Genomic DNA, 15,988 nt, shown 5'->3' with positions numbered 1-15,988 from the left:
TCATGAATGCCATTTTCTCCCCCCAAACAAAAATCATGAGGATTTAATTATATAATATAGTCAAGGTGTAATAATTTTTTCCAATTTCTTTTTTACATGTGCATATCTGGAGCTGGACAAAGACAACGCGCTGAAAACTCCCCCATTGGTACAGGAAACCTATCCAGCAATACTGTCAGGTACAGTAATGTGGTAGAATCCATGAATACCATTTTCTCCCCCCTTCCAATCCTTAAACCCTAATGTAAAGTGCTGTGCCCCAATGTTTTTCTCCCCCAACCCAAAAAACCTGAGGATAATTTTTTTTTCTTATTTCTGCTTTGCATGTCTGGAGCTGGGCAAAGACAACGCACTAGAAACTCCCCCATTGGTGCAGGAAACTCATCCAACAATACTGTCAGGTACAGTAATGTGGTAAAATCCATGAATGCCATTTTCTCCCCCCAAACACAAATCATGAGGATTTAATTATGTAATGTAGTCAAGGTGTAATAATTTTTTCCAATTTCTTTTTTACATGTGCATGTCTGGAGCTGGACAAAGACAACGCGCTGAAAACTCCCCCATTGGTGCAGGAAACCTATCCAGCAATACTGTCAGGTAAAGTAATGTGGTAAAATCCATGAATACTATTTTCTCCCCCCCCCCTCCAATCCTTAAACCCTAATGTAAAGTGCTGTGCCCCAAACTTTTTCTCCCCCAACCCAAAAACCTGAGGTTAATTTTTTTTCTTATTTCTGCTTTGCATGTCTGGAGCTGGGCAAAGACAACGCACTAGAAACTCCCCCATTGGTGCAGGAAACTCATCCAACCATACTGTCAGGTACAGTAATGTGGTAAAATCCATGAATGCCATTTTCTCCACCCCAAACACAAATCATGAGGATTTAATTATGTAATGTAGTCAAGGTGTAATAATTTTTTCCAATTTCTTTTTTACATGTGCATGTCTGGAGCTGAGCAAAGTCAACGCGCTGAACCCCCCCCCCCCTCCCCCACATTGGTGCAGGAAACCTATCCAGCAATACTGTCAGGTACAGTAATGTGTTCAAATTCATGCATGCCATTTTTTCCCTATCCCCCATCCACATCCCCCTAAAAACCTAATGTAAACCCCTAGCCCTAATGTAAAGTGCTGTACCCCCATGCAATGCTTTTTCTCCCCCCCAACCCAAAAAACCTGAGGATATTTATTTTTCTTATTTCTGCTTTGCATGTCTGGAGCTGGGCAAAGACAACGCACTAGAAACTCCTCCATTGGTGCAGGAAACCTATCCAGCAATACTGTCAGGTACAGTAATGTGGTAAAATTCATGAATGCCATTTTCTCCCCCCAAACAAAAATCATGAGGATTTAATTATATAATATAGTCAAGGTGTAATAATTTTTTCCAATTTCTTTTTTACATGTGCATATCTGGAGCTGGACAAAGACAACGCGCTGAAAACTCCCCCATTGGTACAGGAAACCTATCCAGCAATACTGTCAGGTACAGTAATGTGGTAGAATCCATGAATACCATTTTCTCCCCCCTTCCAATCCTTAAACCCTAATGTAAAGTGCTGTGCCCCAATGTTTTTCTCCCCCAACCCAAAAAACCTGAGGATATTTTTTTTTCTTATTTCTGCTTTGCATGTCTGGAGCTGGGCAAAGACAACGCACTAGAAACTCCCCCATTGGTGCAGGAAACTCATCCAACAATACTGTCAGGTACAGTAATGTGGTAAAATCCATGAATGCCATTTTCTCCCCCCAAACACAAATCATGAGGATTTAATTATGTAATGTAGTCAAGGTGTAATAATTTTTTCCAATTTCTTTTTTACATGTGTATGTCTGGAGCTGGGCAAAGACAACGCACTGAAAACTCCCCCATTGGTGCAGGAAACCTATCCAGCAATACTGTCAGGTACAGTAATGTGTTCAAATCCATGCATGTCATTTTTTTCCATCCCACATCCACAACCCCCTAAAAACCTAATGTAAACCCCTAGCCCTAATGTAAAGTGCTGTACCCCCATGCCATGCTTTTTCTCCCCCCCCCCCCAACCCAAAAAACCTGAGGATATTTATTTTTCTTATTTCTGGTTTGCATGTCTGGAGCTGGGCAAAGACAACGCACTAGAAACTCCCCCATTGGTGCTGGAAACTCATCAAGCAATACTGTCAGGTACAGTAATGTGGTAAAATCCATGAATACCATTTTCTCTCCCCCCCCCCTCCAATCCCTAAACCCTAATGTAAAATGCTGTGCCCCAAACCTTTTCTCCCCCAACCCAAAAACCTGAGGTTAATTTTTTTTCTTATTTCTGCTTTGCATGTCTGGAGCTGGGCAAAGACAACGCACTAGAAACTCCCCCATTGGTGCAGGAAACTCATCCAACCATACTGTCAGGTACAGTAATGTGGTAAAATCCATGAATGCCATTTTCTCCACCCCAAACACAAATCATGAGGATTTAATTATGTAATGTAGTCAAGGTGTAATAATTTTTTCCAATTTCTTTTTTACATGTGCATGTCTGGAGCTGGGCAAAGTCAACGCGCTGAACCCCCCCCCCCTCCCCCCCATTGGTGCAGGAAACCTTTCCAGCAATACTGTCAGGTACAGTAATGTGTTCAAATTCATGCATGCCATTTTTTCCCTATCCCCCATCCACAACCCCCTAAAAACCTAATGTAAACCCCTAGCCCTAATGTAAAGTGCTGTACCCCCATGCAATGCTTTTTCTCCCCCCCAACCCAAAAAACCTGAGGATAATTTTTTTTCTTATTTCTACTTTGCATGTCTGGAGCTGGGCAAAGACAACGCACTAGAAACTCCCCCATTGGTGCAGGAAACTAGTCCAGCAATACTGTCAGGTACAGTACTGTAATGTGGTAAAATCCATGAATGCCATTTTCTCCCCCCAAACACAAATCATGAGGATTTAATTATGTAATGTAGTCAAGGTGTAATAATTTTTTCCAATTTCTTTTTTACATGTGCATGTCTGGAGCTGGGCAAAGACAACGCGCTGAAAACTCCCCCATTGGTGCAGGAAACCTATCCAGCAATACTGTCAGGTACAGTAATGTGTTCAAATCCATGCATGTCATTTTTTCCCCATCCCACATCCACAACCCCCTAAAAACCTAATGTAAACCCCTAGCCCTAATGTAAAGTGCTGTACCCCCATGCCATGCTTTTTCTCCCCCCCAACCCAAAAAACCTGAGGATATTTATTTTTCTTATTTCTAGTTTGCATGTCTGGAGCTGGGCAAAGACAACGCGCTAGAAACTCCCCCATTGGTGCAGGAAACGAATCCAGCAATACTGTCAGGTACAGTAATGTGGTAAAATCCATGAATGTCATTTTCTCCCCCCAAACAAAAATCATGAGGATTTAATTATGTAATGTAGTCAAGGTGTAATAATTTTTTCCAATTTCTTTTTTACATGTGCATATCTGGAGCTGGACAAAGGCAACGCGCTGAAAACTCCCCCATTGGTGCAGGAAACCTATCCAGCAATACTGTCAGGTACAGTAATGTGGTAAAATCCATGAATACCATTTTCTCCCCCCCCCCCCTCCAATCCTTAAACCCTAATGTAAAGTGCTGTGCCCCAAACTTTTTCTCCCCCAACCCAAAAACCTGAGGTTAATTTTTTTTCTTATTTCTGCTTTGCATGTCTGGAGCTGGGCAAAGACAACGCACTAGAAACTCCCCCATTGGTGCACGAAACTCATCCAACCATACTGTCAGGTACAGTAATGTGGTAAAATCCATGAATGCCATTTTCTCCAACCCAAACACAAATCATGAGGATTTAATTATGTAATGTAGTCAAGTTGTAATAATTTTTTCCAATTTCTATTTTACATGTGCATGTCTGGAGCTGGGCAAAGTCAACGCGCTGAACCCCCCCCCCCCCCCCTCCCCCACATTGGTGCAGGAAACCTATCCAGCAATACTGTCAGGTACAGTAATGTGTTCAAATTCATGCATGCCATTTTTTCCCTATCCCCCATCCACATCCCCCTAAAAACCTAATGTAAACCCCTAGCCCTAATGTAAAGTGCTGTACCCCCATGCAATGCTTTTTCTCCCCCCCAACCCAAAAAACCTGAGGATATTTATTTTTCTTATTTCTGGTTTGCATGTCTGGAGCTGGACAAAGACAACGCACTAGAAACTCCCCCATTGGTGCAGGAAACTCATCCAGCAATACTGTCAGGTACAGTAATGTGGTAAAATCCATGAATACCATTTTCTCCCCCCCCACCCTCCAATCCTTAAACCCTAATGTAAAGTGCTGTGCCCCAAACTTTTTCTCCCCCAACCCAAAACACCTGAGGATAATTTTTTTCTTATTTCTACTTTGCATGTCTGGAGCTGGGCAAAGACAACGCACTAGAAACTCCCCCATTGGTGCAGGAAACTAGTCCAGCAATACTGTCAGGTACAGTACTGTAATGTGGTGAAATCCATGAATGCCATTTTCTCCCCCCAAACACAAATCATGAGGATTTAATTATGTAATGTAGTCAAGGTGTAATAATTTTTTCCAATTTCTTTTTTACATGTGCATGTCTGGAGCTGGACAAAGACAACGCGCTGAAAACTCCCCCATTGGTGCAGGAAACCTATCCAGCAATACTGTCAGGTACAGTAATGTGGTAAAATCCATGAATACCATTTTCTCCCCCCCCTCCTCCAATCCTTAAACCCTAATGTAAAGTTCTGTGACCCAAAGTTTTTCTCCCCCAACCCAAAAACCTGAGGTTAATTTTTTTTCTTATTTCTGCTTTGCATGTCTGGAGCTGGGCAAAGACAACGCACTAGAAACTCCCCCATTGGTGCAGGAAACTCATCCAACCATACTGTCAGGTACAGTAATGTGGTAAAATCCATGAATGCCATTTTCTCCACCCCAAACACAAATCATGAGGATTTAATTATTTAATGTAGTCAAGGTGTAATAATTTTTTCCAATTTCTTTTTTACATGTGCATGTCTGGAGCTGGGCAAAGTCAACGCGCTGAACCCCCCCCCCTCCCCCCCATTGGTGCAGGAAACCTATCCAGCAATACTGTCAGGTACAGTAATGTGTTCAAATTCATGCATGCCATTTTTTCCCTATCCCCCATCCACAACCCCCTAAAAACCTAATGTAAACCCCTAGCCCTAATGTAAAGTGCTGTACCCCCATGCAATGCTTTTTCTCCCCCCCAACCCAAAAAACCTGAGGATATTTATTTTTCTTATTTCTGCTTTGCATGTCTGGAGCTGGGCAAAGACAACGCACTAGAAACTCCCCCATTGGTGCAGGAAACCTATCCAGCAATACTGTCAGGTACAGTAATGGGGTAAAATTCATGAATGCCATTTTCTCCCCCCAAACAAAAATCATGAGGATTTAATTATATAATATAGTCAAGGTGTAATAATTTTTTCCAATTTCTTTTTTACATGTGCATATCTGGAGCTGGACAAAGACAACGCGCTGAAAACTCCCCCATTGGTGCAGGAAACCTATCCAGCAATACTGTCAGGTACAGTAATGTGGTAAAATTCATGAATGCCATTTTCTCCCCCCAAACAAAAATCATGAGGATTTAATTATATAATATAGTCAAGGTGTAATAATTTTTTACAATTTCTTTTTTACATGTGCATGTCTGGAGCTGGGCAAAGACAACGCGCTGAACCCCCCCCTCCCCCCCCCCCCCATTGGTGCAGGAAACCTATCCAGCAATACTGTCATGTACAGTAATGTGTTCAAATTCATGCATGCCATTTTTTACCCAAACCCCATCCACAACCCCCTAAAAACCTAATCTAAACCCCTAGCCCTAATGTAAAGTGCTGTACACCAATGCCATGCTTTTTCTCCCCCCAACCCAAAAAAACCTGAGGATATTTATTTTTCTTATTTCTGGTTTGCATGTCTGGAGCTGGGCAAAGACAACGCACTAGAAACTCCCCCATTGGTGCAGGAAACTCATCCAGCAATACTGTCAGGTACAGTAATGTGGTAAAATCCATGAATACCATTTTCTCCCCCCCCCCCTCCAATCCTTAAACCCTAATGTAAAGTGCTGTGCCCCAAACTTTTTCTCCCCCAACCCAAAACACCTGAGGATAATTTTTTTTCTTATTTCTACTTTGCATGTCTGGAGCTGGGTAAAGACAACGCACTAGAAACTCCCCCATTGGTGCAGGAAACTAGTCCAGCAATACTGTCAGGTACAGTAATGTGGTAAAATCCATGAATGCCATTTTCTCCCCCCAAACACAAATCATGAGGATTTAATTATGTAATGTTGTCAAGGTGTAATCATTTTTTCCAATTTCTTTTTTACATGTGCATGTCTGGAGCTGGGCAAAGACAACGCGCTGAAAACTCCCCCATTGGTGCAGGAAACTCATCCAGCAATACTGTCAGGTACAGTAATGTGTTCAAATCCATGCATGTCATTTTTTCCCCATCCCACATCCACAACCCGCTAAAAACCTAATGTAAACCCCTAGCCCTAATGTAAAGTGCTGTACCCCCATGCCATGCTTTTTCTCTCCCCCCAACCCAAAAAACCTGAGGATATTTATTTTTCTTATTTCTGGTTTGCATGTCTGGAGTTGGGCAAAGACAACGCACTAGAAACTCCCCCATTGGTGCAGGAAACTCATCAAGCAATACTGTCAGGTACAGTAATGTGGTAAAATCCATGAATACCATTTTCTCCCCCCCCCCCTCCAATCCCTAAACCCTAATGTAAAGTGCTGTGCCCCAAACTTTTTCTCCCCCAACCCAAAAACCTGAGGTTAATTTTTTTTCTTATTTCTGCTTTGCATGTCTGGAGCTGGGCAAAGACAACGCACTAGAAACTCCCCCATTGGTGCAGGAAACTCATCCAACAATACTGTCAGGTACAGTAATGTGGTAAAATTCATGAATGCCATTTTCTCCCCCAAACACAAATCATGAGGATTTAATTATGTAATGTAGTCAAGGTGTAATAATTTTTTCCAATTTCTTTTTTACATGTGCATGTCTGGAGCTGGGCAAAGACAACGCGCTGAAAACTCCCCCATTGGTGCAGGAAACCTATCCAGCAATACTGTCAGGTACAGTAATGTGTTCAAATTCATGCATGCCATTTTTTCCCCACCCCCCATCCACAAACCCCTAAAAATCTAATGTAAACCCCTAGCCCTAATGTAAAGTGCTGTACCCCCATGCCATGCTTTTTCTCCCCCCCAACCCAAAAAACCTGAGGATAATTTTTATTCTTATTTCTGCTTTGCATGTCTGGAGCTGGGCAAAGACAACGCACTAGAAACTCCTCAATTGGTGCAGGAAACCTATCCAGCAATACTGTCAGGTACAGTAATGTGGTAAAATTCATGAATGCCATTTTCTCCCCCCAAACAAAAATCATGAGGATTTAATTATATATTATACAGTAGTCAAAGTGTAATAATTTTTTCCAATTTCTTTTTTACATGTTAATATCTGGAGCTGGACAAAGACAACGCGCTGAAAACTCCCCCATTGGTGCAGGAAACCTATCCAGCAATACTGTCAGGTACAGTAATGTGGTAAAATCCATGAATACCATTATCTCCCCCCCCCCCTCCAATCCTTAAACCCTAATGTAAATTCTGTGCCCCAAACTTTTTCTCCCCCAACCCAAAAAACCTGAGGATAATTTTTTTCTTATTTCTGCTTTGCATGCCTGGAGCTGGGCAAAGACAACGCACTAGAAACTCCCCCATTGGTGCAGGAAACTCATCCAACAATACTGTCAGGTACAGTAATGTGGTAAAATCCATGATTGCCATTTTCTCCCCCCAAACACAAATAATGAGGATTTAATTAGGTAATGTAGTCAAGGTGTAAATTTTTTTTCCAATTTCTTTTTTACATGTGCATGTCTGGAGCTGGGCAAAGACAACGCGCTGAACCCCCCCCACCTCCCCCCATTGGTGCAGGAAAACTATCCAGCAATACTGTCAGGTACAGTAATGTGTTCAAATTCACGCATGCCATTTTTTCCCCAAACCCCATCCACAACCCCCTAAAAACCTAATGTAATGTGCTGTACCCCCATGCCTTGCTTTTTCTCCCCCCTAACCCAAAAAACCTGAGGATATTTATTTTTCTTATTTCTGGTTTGCATGTCTGGAGCTGGGCAAAGACAACGCACTAGAAACTTCCCCATTGCTGCAGGAAACTCATCCAACAAAACTGTCAGGTACAGTAATGTGGTAAAATCCATGAATACCACTTTCTCCCCCCCCCCTTCAATCCTTAAACCCTAATGTAAAGTGCTGTGCCCCAAACTTTTTCTCCCCCAACCCAAAAAACCTGAGGATAATTTTTTTTCTTATTTCTGCTTTGCATGTCTGGAGCTGGGCAAAGACAACGCGCTGAAAACTCCCCCGTTGGTACAGGAAACCTATCCAGCAATACTGTCAGGTACAGTAATGTGTTCAATTTCATGCATGCCATTTTTCCCCACCCCCCCATCCACAACCCCCTAAAAACCTAATGTAAACCCCTAGCCCTAATGGAAAGTGCTGTACCCCCATGCCATGCTTTTTCTCCCCCCTACCCAAAAAACCTGAGGATAATTTTTTTTCTTATTTCTGCTTTGCATGTCTGGAGCTGGGCAAAGACAACGCACTATAAACTCCCCCATTGGTGCAGGAAACTCATCCAACAATACTGTCAGGTACACTAATGTGGTAAAATCCACAAATGCCATTTTCTCCCCCCAAACACGAATCATGAGGATTTAATTATGTAATGTAGTCAAGGTGTAATAACTTTTTCCAATTTCTTTTTTACATGTGCATGTCTGGAGCTGGGCAAAGTCAACGCGCTGAACCCCCCCCCCCCCCCCCCCATTGGTGCAGGAAACCTATCCAGCAATACTGTCAGGTACAGTAATGTGGTAAAATTCATGAATGCCATTTTCTCCCCCCAAACAAAAATCATGAGGATTTAATTATATAATATAGTCAAGGTGTAATAATTTTTTCCAATTTCTTTTTTACATGTGCATATCTGGAGCTGGACAAAGACAACGCTCTGAAAACTCCCCCATTGGTGCAGGAAACCTATCCAGCAATACTGTCAGGTACAGTAATGTGGTAAAATCCATGAATACCATTTTCTCCCCCCCCCCCTCCAATCCTTAAACCCTAATGTAAAGTGCTGTGCCCCAAACTTTTTCTCCCCCAACCCAAAAAACCTGAGCATAATTTTTTTCTTATTTCTGCTTTGCATGTCTGGAGCTGGGCAAAGACAACGCACTAGAAACTCCCCCATTGGTGCAGGAAACTAATCCAGCAATACTGTCAGGTACAGTAATGTGGTAAAATCCATGAATGCCATTTTCTCCCCCCAAACAAAAATCATGAGGATTTAATTATGTAATGTAGTCAAGGTGTAATAATTTTTTCCAATTTCTTTTTTACATGTGCATGTCTGGAGCTGGACAAAGACAACGCGCTGAAAACTCCCCCATTGGTGCAGGAAACCTATCCAGCAATACTGTCAGGTACAGTAATGTGGTAAAATCCATGAATACCATTTTCTCCCCCCCCCCCTCCAATCCTTAAACCCTAATGTAAAGTGCTGTGCCCCAAACCTTTTCTCCCCCAACCCAAAAACCTGAGGTTAATTTTTTTTCTTATTTCTGCTTTGCATGTCTGGAGCTGGGCAAAGACAATGCACTAGAAACTCCCCCATTGGTGCAGGAAACTCATCCAACCATACTGTCAGGTACAGTAATGTGGTAAAATCCATGAATGCCATTTTCTCCACCCCAAACACAAATCATGAGGATTTAATTATGTAATGTAGTCAAGGTGTAATAATTTTTTCCAATTTCTTTTTTACATGTGCATGTCTGGAGCTGGGCAAAGTCAACGCGCTGAACCCCCCCCTCCCCCCCCCCCATTGGTGCAGGAAACCTATCCAGCAATACTGTCAGGTACAGTAATGTGTTCAAATTCATGCATGCCATTTTTTCCCTATCCCCCATCCACAACCCCCTAAAAACCTAATGTAAACCCCTAGCCCTAATGTAAAGTGCTGTACCCCCATGCAATGCTTTTTCTCCCCCCCAACCCAAAAAACCTGAGGATATTTATTTTTCTTATTTCTGCTTTGCATGTCTGGAGCTGGGCAAAGACAACGCACTAGAAACTCCCCCATTGGTGCAGGAAACCTATCCAGCAATACTGTCAGGTACAGTAATGTGGTAAAATTCATGAATGCCATTTTCTCCCCCCAAACAAAAATCATGAGGATTTAATTATATAATATAGTCAAGGTGTAATAATTTTTTCCAATTTCTTTTTTACATGTGCATATCTGGAGCTGGACAAAGACAACGCTCTGAAAACTCCCCCATTGGTGCAGGAAACCTATCCAGCAATACTGTCAGGTACAGTAATGTCGTAAAATCCATGAATACCATTTTCTCCCCCCCCCCCCTCTAATCCTTAAACCCTAATGTAAAGTGCTGTGCCCCAAACTTTTTCTCCCCCAACCCAAAAAACCTGAGCATAATTTTTTTTCTTATTTCTGCTTTGCATGTCTGGAGCTGGGCAAAGACAACGCACTAGAAACTCCCCCATTGGTGCAGGAAACTCATCCAACAATACTGTCAGGTACAGTAATGTGGTAAAATCCATGAATGCCATTTTCTCCCCCCAAACACAAATCATGAGGATTTAATTATGTAATGTAGTCAAGGTGTAATAATTTTTTCCAATTTCTTTTTTACATGTGCATGTCTGGAGCTGGGCAAAGACAACGCGCTGAACCCCCCCCCTCCCCCCCCCCCATTGGTGCAGGAAACCTATCCAGCAATACTGTCATGTACAGTAATGTGTTCAAATTCATGCATGCCATTTTTTACCCAAACCCCACCCACAACCCCCTAAAAACCTAATCTAAACCCCTAGCCCTAATGTAAAGTGCTGTACACCCATGCCATGCTTTTTCTCCCCCCCAACCCAAAAAACCTGAGGATATTTATTTTTATTATTTCTGGTTTGCATGTCTGGAGCTGGGCAAAGACAACGCACTAGAAACTCCCCCATTGGTGCAGGAAACTCATCAAGCAATACTGTCAGGTACAGTAATGTGGTAAAATCCATGAATACCATTTTCTCCCCCCCCCCCCTCCAATCCTTAAACCCTAATGTAAAGTGCTGTGCCCCAAACTTTTTCTCCCCCAACCCAAAACACCTGAGGATAATTTTTTTTCTTATTTCTATTTTGCATGTCTGGAGCTGGGCAAAGACAACGCACTAGAAACTCCCCCATTGGTGCAGGAAACTAGTCCAGCAATACTGTCAGGTACAGTAATGTGGTAAAATCCATGAATGCCATTTTCTCCCCCCAAACACAAATCATGAGGAGTTAATTATGTAATGTAGTCAAGGTGTAATAATTTTTTCCAATTTCTTTTTTACATGTGCATGTCTGGAGATGGGCAAAGACAACGCGCTGAAAACTCCCCCATTGGTGCAGGAAACCTATCCAGCAATACTGCCAGGTACAGTAATGTGTTCAAATCCATGCATGTAATTTTTTCCCCATCCCACATCCACAACCCCCTAAAAACCTAATGTAAACCCCTAGCCCTAATGTAAAGTGCTGTAACCCCTTGCCATGCTTTTTCTCCCCCCCAACCCAAAAAACCTGAGGATATTTATTTTTCTTATTTCTGGTTTGCATGTCTGGAGCTGGGCAAAGACAACGCACTAGAAACTCCCCCATTGGTGCAGGAAACTCATCAAGCAATACTGTCAGGTACAGTAATGTGGTAAAATCCATGAATACCATTTTCTCCCCCCCCCCCCTCCAATCCCTAAACCCTAATGTAAAGTGCTGTGCCCCAAACTTTTTCTCCCCCAACCCAAAACACCTGAGGATAATTTTTTTCTTATTTCTGCTTTGCATGTCTGGAGCTGGGCAAAGACAACGCGCTAGAAACTCCCCCATTGGTGCAGGAAACTAATCCAGCAATACTGTCAGGTACAGTAATGTGGTAAAATCCATGAATGCCATTTTCTCCCCCCAAACAAAAATCATGAGGATTTAATTATGTAATGTAGTCAAGGTGTAATAAATTTTCCAATTTCTTTTTTACATGTGCATATCTGGAGCTGGACAAAGACAACGCGCTGAAAACTCCCCCATTGGTACAGGAAACCTATCCAGCAATACTGTCAGGTACAGTAATGTGGAAAAATCCATGAATACCATTTTCTCCCCCCCCCCCCCTCCAATCCTTAAACCCTAATGTAAAGTGCTGTGCCCCAAACTTTTTCTCCCCCAACCCAAAACACCTGAGGATAATTTTTTTTCTTATTTCTACTTTGCATGTCTGGAGCTGGGCAAAGAAAACGCGCTCAAAACTGGCCAATTGGTGCAGGAAACCTATCCAGCAATACTGTCAGGTACAGTAATGTGGTAAAATCCATGAATGCCATTTTCTCCCCCCAAACACAAATCATGAGGATTTAATTATGTAATGTAGTCAAGGTGTAATAATTTTTTCCAATTTCATTTTTACATGTGCATGTCTGGAGCTGGGCAAAGACAACGCGCTGAAAACTCCCCCATTGGTGCAGGAAACCTATCCAGCAATACTGTCAGGTACAGTAATGTGTTCAAATCCATGCATGTCATTTTTTCCCCATCCCACATCCACAACCCCCTAAAAACCTAATGTAAACCCCTAGCCCTAATGTAAAGTGCTGTACCCCCATGCCATGCTTTTTCTCCCCCCCAACCCAAAAAACCTGAGGATATTTATTTTTCTTATTTCTGGTTTGCATGTCTGGAGCTGGGCAAAGACAACGCGCTAGAAACTCCCCCATTGGTGCAGGAAACTAATCCAGCAATACTGTCAGGTACAGTAATGTGGTAAAATCCATGAATGCCATTTTCTCCCCCCAAACAAAAATCATGAGGATTTAATTATGTAATGTAGTCAAGGTGTAATAATTTTTTCCAATTTCTTTTTTACATGTGCATATCTGGAGCTGGACAAAGACAACGCGCTGAAAACTCCCCCATTGGTAAAGGAAACCTATCCAGCAATACTGTCAGGTACAGTAATGTGGTAAAATCCATGAATACCATTTTCTCCCCCCCCCCTCCAATCCTTAAACCCTAATGTAAAGTGCTGTGCCCCAAACTTTTTCTCCCCCAAACCAAAAAACCTGAGGTTAATTTTTTTTCTTATTTCTGCTTTGCATGTCTGGAGCTGGGCAAAGACAACGCACTAGAAACTCCCCCATTGGTGCAGGAAACTCATCCAACCATACTGTCAGGTACAGTAATGTGGTAAAATCCATGAATGCCATTTTCTCCACCCCAAACACAAATCATGAGGATTTAATTATGTAATGTAATCAAGGTGTAATAATTTTTTCCAATTTCTTTTTTACATGTGCATGTCTGGAGCTGGGCAAAGACAACGTGCTGAAACCCGCCCCCGCTCCCCCCCATTGGTGCAGGAAACCTATCCAGCAATACTGTCAGGTACAGTAATGTGTTCAAATTCATGCATGCCATTTTTTCTCTATCCCCCATCCACAACCCCCTAAAAACCTAATGTAAACCCCTAGCCCTAATGTAAAGTGCTGTACCCCCATGCAATGCTTTTTCTCCCCCCCAACCCAAAAAACCTGAGGATATTTATTTTTCTTATTTCTACTTTGCATATCTGGAGCTGGGCAAAGACAACGCACTAGAAACTCCCCCATTGGTGCAGGAAACCTATCCAGCAATACTGTCAGGTACAGTAATGTGGTAAAATCCATGAATGCCATTTTCTCCCCCCAAACACAAATCATGAGGATTTAATTATGTAATGTAGTCAAGGTGTAATAATTTTTTCCAATTTCTTTTTTACATGTGCATGTCTGGAGCTGGACAAAGACAACGCGCTGAAAAATCCCCCATTGGTTCAGGAAACCTATCCAGCAATACTGTCAGGTACAGTAATGTGGTAAAATCCATGAATACCATTTTCTCCACCCCCCCCTCCAATCCTTAAACCCTAATGTAAAGTGCTGTGCCCCAAACTTTTTCTCCCCCAACCCAAAAACCTGAGGTTAATTTTTTTTCTTATTTCTGCTTTGCATGTCTGGAGCTGGGCAAAGACAACGCACTAGAAACTCCCCCATTGGTGCAGGAAACTCATCCAACCATACTGTCAGGTACAGTAATGTGGTAAAATCCATGAATGCCATTTTCTCCACCCCAAACACAAATCATGAGGATTTAATTATGTAATGTAGTCAAGGTGTAATAATTTTTTCCAATTTCTTTTTTACATGTGCATGTCTGGAGCTGGGCAAAGTCAACGCGCTGAACCCCCCCCCCCCTCCCCCCTATTGTGCAGGAAACCTATCCAGCAATACTGTCAGGTACAGTAATGTGTTCAAATTCATGCATGCCATTTTTTCCCTATCCCCCATCCACAACCCCCTAAAAACCTAATGTAAACCCTTAGCCCTATTGTAAAGTGCTGTACACCCATGCAATGCTTTTTCTCCCCCCCAACCCAAAAAACCTGAGGATATTTATTTTTCTTATTTCTGGTTTGCATGTCTGGAGCTGGGCAAAGACAACGCACTAGAAACTCCCCCATTGGTGCAGGAAACTCATCCAGCAATACTGTCAGGTACAGTAATGTGGTAAAATCCATGAATACCATTTCCTCCCCCCACCCCCCCTCCAATCCTTAAACCCTAATGTAAAGTGCTGTGCCCCAAACTTTTTCTCCCCCAACCCAAAACACCTGAGGATAATTTTTTTTCTTATTTCTACTTTGCATGTCTGGAGCTGGGCAAAGACAACGCACTAGAAACTCCCCCATTGGTGCAGGAAACTAGTCCAGCAATACTGTCAGGTACAGTAATGTGGTAAAATCCATGAATGCCATTTTCTCCCCCCAAACACAAATCATGAGGATTTAATTATGTAATGTAGTCAAGGTGTAATAATTTTTTCCAATTTCTTTTTTACATGTGCATGTCTGGAGCTGGGCAAAGACAACGCGCTGAAAACTCCCCCATTGGTGCAGGAAACCTATCCAGCAATACTGTCAGGTACAGTAATGTGTTCAAATCCATGCATGTCATTTTTTCCCCATCCCACATCCACAACCCCCTAAAAACCTAATGTAAACCCCTAGCCCTAATGTAAAGTGCTGTACCCCCATGCCATGCTTTTTCTCCCCCCCAACCCAAAAAACCTGAGGATATTTATTTTTCTTATTTCTGGTTTGCATGTCTGGAGCTGGGCAAAGACAACGCGCTAGAAACTCCCCCATTGGTGCAGGAAACTAATCCAGCAATACTGTCAGGTACAGTAATGTGGTAAAATCCATGAATGCCATTTTCTCCCCCCAAACAAAAATCATGAGGATTTAATTATGTAATGTAGTCAAGGTGTAATAATTTTTTCCAATTTCTTTTTTACATGTGCATATCTGGAGCTGGACAAAGACAACGCGCTGAAAACTCCCCCATTGGTAAAGGAAACCTATCCAGCAATACTGTCAGGTACAGTAATGTGGTAAAATCCATGAATACCATTTTCTCCCCCCCCCCTCCAATCCTTAAACCCTAATGTAAAGTGCTGTGCCCCAAACTTTTTCTCCCCCAACCCAAAAAACCTGAGGATAATTTTTTTTCTTATTTCTGCTTTGCATGTCTGGAGCTGGGCAAAGACAACGCACTAGAAACTCCCCCATTGGTGCAGGAAACTCATCCAACAATACTGTCAGGTACAGTAATGTGGTAAAATCCATGAATGCCATTTTCTCCCCCCAAACACAAATCATGAGGATTTAATTATGTAATGTAGTCAAGGTGTAATAATTTTTTCCAATTTCTTTTTTACATGTGCATGTCTGGAGCTGGACAAAGACAACGCGCTGAAAACTCCCCCATTGGTGCAGG

This window comes from Ascaphus truei, chromosome 4 (genome assembly GCF_040206685.1).
Source record: "Ascaphus truei isolate aAscTru1 chromosome 4, aAscTru1.hap1, whole genome shotgun sequence".
Lineage (NCBI taxonomy): Eukaryota > Metazoa > Chordata > Amphibia > Anura > Ascaphidae > Ascaphus > Ascaphus truei.
Note: the sequence above shows the minus strand (reverse complement) of the source record.